This window comes from Dermochelys coriacea, chromosome 1, assembly GCF_009764565.3.
Source record: "Dermochelys coriacea isolate rDerCor1 chromosome 1, rDerCor1.pri.v4, whole genome shotgun sequence".
Taxonomy (NCBI): domain Eukaryota; kingdom Metazoa; phylum Chordata; order Testudines; family Dermochelyidae; genus Dermochelys; species Dermochelys coriacea.
The window spans coordinates 31,142,081-31,152,982 of NC_050068.2; the positions used below are offsets into that span (position 1 = coordinate 31,142,081).

The window sequence follows — 10,902 nt, forward strand, 5'->3', positions numbered from 1 at the left end:
ATGGCCATCCCTGAGCCACTATGATCATGTGTCTGAATTTGAGTCCTGCCTTGGTTATGCCTGAGGTCAAAATTGTTTTCTTTTGGATGCAGGAGCAACTCCTACAGACGTCAGTGTCCCCTGAGAGCTCTTTAGCATATGTAAGACTTTGTCTTTATATTAAACAATTGGCAGCCCTCAAACAGTGGATCCTCTATTGTTACTTGTACTTCTATAGGGACACCAGAGGATTGAAGCCAGGAAGATCTTCTCCTGTTAATCAAGATGCCATCGATTGTATCTGCAGCATCAATAGCTGCTTGAAGGGATGGGCACACTATGAGCTGTCCCTCCAGGACCAAAGACTTTAAATTCCTCTCTGCTTTCTTGAAGAATTTTGTCAACAAATTTAGAGATAGAATCCCAATTCAAATAATCATATTTTCCAGTGAGACCTGATAACTGATGATCCTAACTTGTAAGCTTGATGTTGAATAATTTTTCTGACCAAATTTATTGAGTTTTTTGGTTCTTTGTTTCAGGGTAGAGATGTCTGTTGCCCATATCTGGTTCTCTCATTAGCGAATACAACCACTCATGTGCAGGGTAGGTTTAAAATTGTTCAGAAACCTGGGAAAACATTTAGTAGTGGTGATCTGCTCTATTTGTTAGCTAGATGTGTTAGCTAGAGAAGCAGGTGTTTGCCAGAATAACTTGGCAGTCTCCACTAGTCACTCATTGATGGCATTGCCAGGCACCCAAGCACAGAGGTGTTTCAGAGATCCAGGAGCTTGTACAATTTTTCCCGGGACAATCTACAGTAGAGATTCCAGTGAGTCTGTCATCCTGTTCAGCAACTCCTGGAAAGTTTTGAAATCATTGGGCTGTGAGATGGCTGTTGCAGGTATCAATCTCATCAGGAGGTGATGAGATGGGTGCTGGGATAGGCTAATTCTCCACTTGCAACGTCTCATCAGAGCCCTGTAATTGTTGTTCAATTATAAGTACTGGAGTTTATTTTTTTTATTGTTTTACATTCTACTGCATTTTAGTATTTAAATCTGTTTTCTAATCAGAAACAAAACAAAAATTCTTCAGTAAAGGCTCCAAAATCTCAATTCTCTCTCTTCCTTTCCTCTCTCCCACTCCTCTCTATTGCTAGAGCCAAATTCTGTTCTTAGTTAAAGGTAAAAATCTGAAGCAATTTCCATAGCAGTTAATGGAGTTACCCTTCTATAAATTCAAGAGTAAATGACAGCAGAATTTGGCCTGTTCTCTAAAAACCATTCTTAATGTTAAATAACTGATTCCTAAGGAGGTTTGTGCTTTTAGTTGGCCTCAGGTTAATTCAAAAGTGACTCCCAGTTCTCCCAAAGAATAAAAATAAAATCACACTCTGTATTCCGTGACAACTAGAGGTTGGAATTTTATTCAGGGGGTAGAATGTTGTGTTGCCACAGGTTATGGTCTCAAAGAATTACCTCTAGAATGATAAGGGCAGTGATTGGGTGGGAGTTGAGTTAGGAGTCACAGGTTCTGGGGCCCATTTCCTGTAAATGTAGGTGAAAACACAGGCTATATAGGTCTGGAATATTAAGTCTTTTCATTAATGATTTGGAGGAGAATATGCTTATCAAATTTGCACATGATACCAAACCTGGAGAAGTTACAAGCACTTTTAAGGATAGGATTAAAATTCATAAGCACCTTGATAAATTGGAGGACTGTTCCGAAATCAACAAGATGAAATTCAGAAAAGACAAGTGCAAAAATATTACACTTAGGAAGTTAAAAATCAAAATGCACAAATACAAAATGGCTAGGAAGTAGTACTGCAGAAAAGGAGCTGGGAGTTATAGTCACAAATAGAACATGAGCCAAAATATGTTGCAGTTTCAAAAACTAATATAATTCTGGGATGTATTAATAGGACCGTAGCGTGTAAGACATGGAAGGTAATTGTTCTGTTCTTCTCAGCACTGGTGAGGCCTCCGCTGGAGTAGTGCGTCCTGTTTTGGGTGCCACACTTAAAGATCTGAACAAGATCTGGAGAGAGTCCAGGGGTAAGCAACAAAAATAATAAAGGTTTACAAAACATGACCTACGAGGAGGTTTAGTCTAGAGAAGAGAATGCTGAGAGGGTACCCGATAGACTTCAAATATGTAAAATATTGTTATAAAGAGGACTGTGTTCAATTGTTGTCCATGTTCACTAAGGGTAGGGCAAGAAGTAATCAACTTAGTTTGCAGCAAGGGAGATTTAGGTTGAATATTTAGGTTGAAAACTTTTTAATTATAAGGATATTTAATGACAGGAATAGGGTAGCAAGGGAGGATGTGGAATCTCCATCTTTGGAGGTTTTTAAGAACAAGTTAGACAAACACCCATCAGAAATGGTCTAGGCTTACTTGGTCCTGCCTCAGAGTGACATAGATTAGATGACCTTTCAGGGTCCCTTCCAGCCCTATACTTTTGTGATACGATTTTAATCCTTAGCTGGATGTGGAACCTCCCTTTATTTAAGCTCCAGCTCAGTATGAACAAGCTAAATAATGGAGTTAAAAACATCGTATGATTCAAAATGGGTTCTAGTCAAACAAATTTTTATACAAGTTCACTGATCTGATAATGAGGAAAACCTGTATTCTATTAACCATGTCCTGGGGCCTTACTTTGGAGATCATGCTTAGTTTTTAGAACAGCGAAATTCTAGCCTATTTGGCTGAAATGTGCTAAAACCCTGCTAGGCCATAACTAGATGTTAAAAACGAAAAATGTGCTTAAGCATGGTTAACCCATGCAGACAGGGCTTCTCTCTCTCCCGTTCCTCTTATAAAGCAAAATTCAATAGGATAGCCGAGAGGTAGATTATTAGTGAACACCCTTAAGTCAGAAGGCCAAAACAAGCCCTAACAAGTGAAAATAGGAAAGAACCACTGAAAAAGTTGCTTTCCTCTTTCAGTGGACAAGGAAGTTTATTACAATAAGGAAGACATCTGTCTTTGCTTCACTGCACAGCTTCTGCCTATCACCTTCCCCAGCCCCAGCCCCACCCTACCTGGCTTCCTCTGACAAATTTAAAGAAACAGCACACAGGCACAATTTCTAGTGTAGCCATTGAGAGTTGTACCAATTTGGCCCATGTGATTAATAATAAATAATAATAATAATAACACAAGTGTTTTGTCTTCCAGCTGTACTAGATGCAAGTTGGGCCAAATACTGTCCTTAGTACTTATGCAGCACTCTTCATTTTTCAGAGTGCTTTACTAACAATAATTAACAGACTCAGAATAGATTCATTACAGTCTGAACATCTTGAAAAGATTCTAGGTTACACAAATGAATAGCTAACGGCTCTATAAAAAAAGCAAATGAAAAAGAAAAGGGGGAGCTCATTCAAGTTTCATTCACCAAAAAATGCCACCCTCAGTCTTTTAGACACAAGGAGGCACAGTGACTTGTGCAACATTTGTGTTCACCACCTCAAGGATTCTCCTTAGCCAAATCTATATGGTATTTTAAGTCAGATAAACTTAATTAACCCCACATCAAAGTAGCCTAGGATATTATTGGAACTACTGTTTTGTAGCTGATGGATATTATCACTGAACTAAGTCCTTTATGAAATCTAAAGGAGGCAGGAGTTTGAAAATTCTCATGGTTAGCAATGACTTGGAGATAGATACACATTAAAGATTTAACTGTAATAAACAGTTTACTGAACTTTTTTTTGTTTAACGTTTTGTATCCAGTGCTGTTGCAATAAGATCCTGTCTGCTATGTCCAGGGAAGCCATTTAACATGATTCCAGCATGATTCCATCTTTTCTTAAACATAGTAATTGAGAGAAAGGCACTAACACAGTTTCCTTGGTCACTGTAGAAAGGCCCCAACTGTTCTATCCCTGTAAACTGATCATCTTTGTAAACAGATTTATAGTATGACTGGGTCCTTTCTGCACTGGCCAGGCATACCAAGTTAGAAGACAAAGTTTCCCTGGCCAGTATAGACAGGAGCTACCTAGACATATTCATAGGTTCTGCAATTTCTTATCTGGTGGGACTTCATAGAATCATAGAAGATTAGGGTTGGACTTTAGGAGGTCATCTAGTCAAACCCCTGCTCAAAGCAGGACCAACCCCAACTAAATCATCCCAGCCAGGGCTTTGTCAAGCCAGCCCTTAAAAACCTCCAAGGATGGAGATTTGGCCACCTCCCTAGGTAACCCATTCCAGTGCTTCACCACCCTCCTAATGAAATAGTTTTTCCTAATATCCAACTTAAACCTCTCAAACTTCTACTTGAGACTGTTGCTCCTTGTTCTGTCATCTGCCACCACTGAGAACAGCCGAGCTCCATCCCCCTTGGCACCCCCCTTCAGGTAATTGAAGGCTGCTATTAAATCCCCTGCTCACTCTTCTCTTCTGCAGACTAAACAAGCCCAGTTCCCAGAGCCTCTCCTCATAAGTCATATGCCCCAGCCCCCTAATCATTTTAGTTGCCTTCTGCTGGATTCTCTCCAATTTGTCCACATCCTTTCTGTAGTGGGGGGCCCAAAACTAGACAATACTCCAGATGTGGCCTCACCAGTGCTGACTAGAGGGGAATAATCACTTCCCTCGATCTGCTGGCAATGCTCCTATTAAACACAGCCCAATATGCCGTTAGCCTTCTTTGCAACAAGGGCACACTGTTGTCTCATCTCCAGCTTCTCATCCACTGTAATCCCCAGGTCGTTTTCTGCAGAACTGTCACTTAGCCAGTCTGTCCCCTGCCTGTAGCAGTGCCTGGGATTCTTCCATCCTAAGTGCAGGACTCTGCACTTGTCCTTGTTGAACCTCATGAGATTTCTTTTGGCCCAATCCTCCAATTTGTCTAGGTCACACTGGATCCTATTCCTACCCACCAGTATATCTACCTCTCCCCACAGCTTAGTGTCATACATGAACTTGCTGAGGGTGCAATCCATCCAGATCAGGGGTTCTCAGGGTTCTTTCTGAGTCCCACCCAACATGCTGTAAAATCTCCACAGCCCACCTGTGCCACAATAACTGGTTTTCTGCATATAAAAGCCAGGGCTGGCACTGAGGGATAGTAAGCAGGACAATTGCCTTGGGTCCCATGCCAGAGGGTGTTCTGCAAAGCTACATTGCTCACGCTTTGGCTTCAGCACTGGGTGGGGCTTTGGCTTTCTGCCTTGGACCCAAGTGAGTCTAATGCTGGCCCTGCTTGGTGGACTCCCCGAAACCTGCATATGGCCCCTTAGGGGTCCCCGAACCCCTGGTTGAGAACCACTGATCTAGATCATTAATGAAGATGTCAAAACTGGCCCTAGAACCGACCCCTGGAGCACTGTTTGATACCAGCTGTCAACTAAACATTGAGCTCTATGATCACTACCCATTGAGCTCTATGATCTAGCCAGCTTTCTATCCACCTTATAGTCCATTCATCCAATCCATACTTCTTTAACTTGCTGCCAAGAATACTATGTTTTTACGAAGTTCTGCATTCATTCCATATGGTCATGAACATCTTGGATTTCCTTTATGACCAGAAATGAAGTGGCTATCTTACCACATGCTTTAGAAGCATTAAAATCAGTTTTGCCCACTGGAAAAAAAAGCTTTGGGGATTATGTTGTAGTTGAAGATTCTTGTAAAAATATTTTTATAGCAGATATATGGAGCCTCTTCACTCATGAAAGTAATTACACTTGGTCCCTACAGGACAGGGTCAAAACACATTGGGGAGCTGGTGGTGGTGATTAGCCACACTTGCCTGCCTTCTCTGGAAGAGCAGCCCATAAGGGCTGCTTTATAAGGCAAACACAGCTCTCCCCTTCCCAGCCAAAAGTTGTCTTGGCTTGTGGGTGAGAGGGAACAGCCACACCATTCTTGTAGGCAGAGAAAGGGGAGGAAGCAGCAATAAAAAGAACCCAGTAGGTCAGGGTGGCTATGTTCCTTCCCTTCCCCCATCCCTGCAAAACAAGGCCTGGGAAGGTGGAGGGGCTGAAGAGCCTCTGGAGTTGCCCTGCTGACCTATGAAAGAGGGATGAAAAACCGCTGGAGCTAGAGGAGAAGCAGGGATAGGATTGGGAACAGGCAGATATAGGGGATGGCGGGGGAAGAAATGATGTTGAGGTTGCCTTATTAATTGCTGGGCTAAGAGATAGGCAGAGGTTGGAGAGGGGACAGAGAATTAATTAGAATTTTGGCATTTGGGGAGAAGCTGGGGGCAGAGCCAAAATCATTTGACTCAGATTTGGGAGAGGTAGCAACACTAATGTCATACACAGTCACATTTTGGAGGTGGGCAAGGAGAGTTTAAAAGTAAAAAATAGACCCCAAAAGACAGTGTAATTCAAAAATAATCTCATGAGTTTTTGGGGTCTGATCCATGATTTTTGGACTTTTGGGGTTGGCAATACTGATAAAGGGATTTACAGTTGTTTGGGAGAGACACAGTTCACAATGGTTCTGCGGCTCTGACATTGAAAACAGGTTATGTCAGCAGCACTGCTATGGATACCCGCATGGCCCCACAGCATGCCAACATTTTTATGGGTGACTCAGAACAACGCTTCCTCAGCTCTCATCCCCTAACACCCATACTCTACTTACGTTACATTGATGACATCTTCATCATCTGGACCCATGGAAAGAAGCCCTTGAGGAATTCTACTATGATTTCAACAATTTTCATCCCACCATCAACCTCAGCCTGAACCAGTCCACACAAGATATCCACTTCCTGGACACTACTGTGCTAATGAGTGATGGCCACATAAACACCACTCTATACCAGAAACCTACTGACTGCTATACTTACCTACATGCCTCCAGCTTTCATCCAGACGACATCACACGATCCATTGTCTACAGCCAAGCTCTAAGATACAACCACATTTGCTCCAACCCCTTAGAGACAAACACCGACAAGATCTCTATCAAGCTTTCTTACAACTACAATACCCACCTGCTGAAGAGAAGAAACAGATTGACAGAGCCAGAAGAGTACCCAGAAGTCACCTACTACAGGACAGGCCCAACAAAGAAAGTAACAAGACGCCACTAGCCGTCACCTTCAGCCCCCAACTAAAACCTCTCCAGCGCATCATTAGGGGTGTACAGCCTATCCTGAAGGATGATCCCCCACTCTCACAGATCTTGGGACACAGGCCAGTCCTCACTTACAGACAGCCCCCCAATCTGAAGCAAATACTTACCAGCAACCACACATACCACACAATAAAAACACTAACCCAGGAACCTATCCTTGCAACAAAGCCAGTTGCCAACTCTGTCCACATATCTATTCAAGGGACACCATCATAGGATCTAATCACATCAGCCACACGATAAGAGGCTCATTCACCTGCACATCTACCAATAGGATATATGCCATCATGTGCCAACAATGCTCCTCTGTCATGTACTTTGGCCAAACTGGACAATCTCTATGCAAAAGAATAAATAGACAAATCAGACATCAAGAATTATATGATTCAAAAACCAGTCAGAGAACACTTCAACCTCCCTGGTCACTCAATTTCAGACCTAAAAGTTGCAATTCTCCAACAAAAAAACCACTTCAAAAACAGACTCCAATGAGAAACTGCTGAATTTGAATTAATTCATAAACTGGACACCATTAAATTAGGCTTGAATAAAGACTGGGAGTGGATGGGTCATTACACAAAGTAAAAACTATTTCTCCATGCTAATTTTTCCCCCCGACCGTTACTCACACCTTTTCTCAACTGTTTGAAATGGGCCATCCTGATTATCACTACAAAAGGTTTTTTTTCCCTCCTGCAGATAATAGCCCACCTTAATTAATTGGTCTCATTAATTTTCCCTCCTAAAACTGGGCTATAATTATTGTTGGAGCAAAAAAAAATCTAAAATAATAATGAGATTTTCCAATAACTGAGGAAGTTGCAATATTCTAGTATCACAGGGAGTCCTCCAACTTTATATAATCTTCACTACCACTATGCTTTATTATATACTCCTATAGGCTGTTGTCTGTAGTACCACATACATAATTACAGGTCCCAGTCAGTTACCCCACTTACTGCTTGGGGAAAGGAAGCAGTCCTAACAACTTCCAGCTCTGCCTTCCCTCAGACTCCTCCCCCTTTTCAGGGTTTCCTTCCTCTCCATTTATCTGTTCCCAGCTGCTGGGGTTGCATCCCCCTCTAATTAGCCCATCAGCTGCAACATCCCTTGTTAATTGGTCCTCCATTTAGATCCCAATTAACTTATATTGAAGGGGAATTGATCTCTTGACTCAGAACCCCTGTTACATCTAGGCATCTGCCAGCCAGCCAGGCAGGCAGGCAGGCAGGCATAGGAGCCACGTAGGCAAAAGCCTCCTGAAGACAGGTTATGGCCAGGATCAACATTCAAGTAAACCAGTGCTGGTTCCTAGGCACAGCATGCACCTCAGTCAAGGGTAATTTTTGCAATTCAAAGGAAATACATTGCACAATTTTACAGAAGACTTCAATTTCTAATTTAAAAGAAAGAAAGAAAATTTGCTTGCTAAGATACCTAGTATGGCACTGCGTGGCCCCAGATCAAGAAGTTATTCACAAGAGGATAAATGCAGTGAAATTATGGCTTGGTATGTCAGAACTATATTCAGCTCTTTAATGTTCATGGTCTTGTTAATTCTAGACAGGTAACCGGAAGTCCATCTTTCTTCTCCTTTTACAGGAAACTATGCTGCACACGAGGGGTAATGGAAAAGGTGGTAGTGCCCCCTCCAAGCAGGTTCACACTGGGCTGCTCTGGTGCAGGGATTTTTTTAGGAAAAGACATGAAACCCTTTGTTCAGCCAGGTTTCAGAGTAGCAGCCGTGTTAGTCTGTATTCGCAAAAAGAAAAGGAGTACTTGTGGCACCATAGAGACGAACTAATTTATTTGAGCATAAGCTTTCGTGAGCTACAGCTCACTTCATCGGATGCATTTGGTGGAAAATACAGTGGGGAGATTTATATACACACACAGAGAACATGAAACAATGGGTTTTATCATACACACTGTAAGGAGAGTGATCACTTAAGATGAGCCATCACCAGCAGCAGCGGGGGGCGGGGGGGGAAGGAGGAAAACTTTTCATGGTGACAAGCAAAGTAGGCTATTTCCAGCAGTTAACAAGAACATCTGAGGAACAGTGGGGGGTGGGAGGGGGGGAGAAATAACATGGGGAAATAGTTTTACTTTGTGTAATGACTCATCCATTCCCAGTCTCTATTCAAGCCTAAGTTAATTGTATCCAGTTTGCAAATTAATTCCAATTCAGCAGTCTCTCATTGGAGTCTGTTTCTGAAGTTTTTTTGTTGAAGGATAGCCACCCTCAGGTCTGTAATCGAGTGACCAGAGAGATTGAAGTGTTCTCCAATTGGTTTTTGAATGTTATAATTCTTGACATCTGATTTGTGTCCATTTATTCTTTTACGTAGAGACTGTCCAGTTTGACCAATGTACATGGCAGAGGGGCATTGCTGGCACATGATGGCATATATCACATTGGTAGATGCGCAGGTGAACGAGCCTCTGATAGTGTGGCCGATGTGATTAGGCCCTATGATGGTGTCCCCTGAATAAATATGTGGACACAGTTGGCAACGGGCTTTGTTGCAAGGATAGGTTCCTGGGTTAGTGGTTCTGTTGTGTGGTGTGTGGTTGCTGGTGAGTATTTGCTTCAGGTTGGGGGGCTGTCTGTAAGCAAGGACTGGCCTGTCTCCCAAGATCTGTGAGAGTTATGTATCGTCCTTCAGGATAGGTTGTAGATCCTTGATGATGCGTTGGAGAGGTTTTAGTTGGGGGCTGAAGGTGATGGCTAGTGGTGTTCTGTTATTTTCTTTGTTGGGCCTGTCCTGTAGTAGGTGACTTCTGGGTACTCTTCTGTCAATCTATTTCTTCACTTCAGCAGGTGGGTATTGTAGTTGTAAGAATGCATGATAGAGATCTTGTAGGTGTTTGTCTCTGTCTGAGGGGTTGGAGCAAATGCGGTTATATCGTAGAGCTTGGCTGTAGACAATGGATGGTGTGGTATGATCTGGATGAAAGCTAGAGGCATGTAGGTAGGAATAGCGGTCAGTAGGTTTCTGATATAGGGTGGTGTTTATGTGACCATCGCATATTAGCACTGTAGTGTCCAGGAAGTGGATCTCTTGTGTGGACTGGTCCAGGCTGAGGTTGATGGTGGGATGGAAATTGTTGAAATCATGGTGAAATTCCTCAAGGGCTTCTTTTCCATGGGTCCAGATGATGAAGATGTCATCAATGTAGCGCAAGTAGTGTAGGGGCATTAGGGGACGAGAGCTGAGGAAGCATTGTTCTAAGTCAGCCATAAAAATGTTGGCATACTGTGGCGCCATGCGGGTACCCATCACAGTGCAACTGATTTGAAGGTATACATTGTCCCCAAATGTGAAATAGTTGTGGGTGAGGACAAAGTCACAAAGTTCAGCCACCAGGTTAGCCGTGACATTATCGGGGATACTGTTCCTGACGGCTTCTAGTTCTTCTTTTTGTGGAATGTTGGTGTCGAGGGCTTCTACATCCATAGTGGCTAGCCACAAGTACTCCTTCAAATATAAAATGCAATTGCTTCTAGAACAATGTTAGTGCATCTATAAACAGCTTGTTCCCACCTGATGAATTTTGCTGTCTGTGCTAACACGTACGTTGTGAATGCATAAGGAACTTTGGGCTAAATTCACAGAGGGATGTTAGGCATTGTAATGCCTAACTCCCAAGCATCCTGTCACATGGTGGAATTCACAGCTCTGAGTTTGGTGTCCAGGCAGTGCATGGAGAGAGTTCAACACCTAAGAAAGGGATTCTCAGAAGCCAGCAAATGAGTGGGGCGCTGTCTAAGCTAGCCAGGAGTGGGAAGGAATG

The 10,902-nt window shown here is 42.8% G+C and overlaps 1 long non-coding RNA gene across 1 annotated transcript; it reads right to left on the minus strand.

The window, feature by feature from the left end:
• Positions 1-658: 658 nt before the first annotated feature.
• Positions 659-8,125, minus strand: LOC119849338. Its single transcript, XR_005290441.1, has 2 exons — positions 8,064-8,125; positions 659-960 (listed from the first exon to the last, which is right to left on the minus strand). It is a non-coding gene; the product is annotated as an uncharacterized LOC119849338 (long non-coding RNA).
• Positions 8,126-10,902: the final 2,777 nt, after the last annotated feature.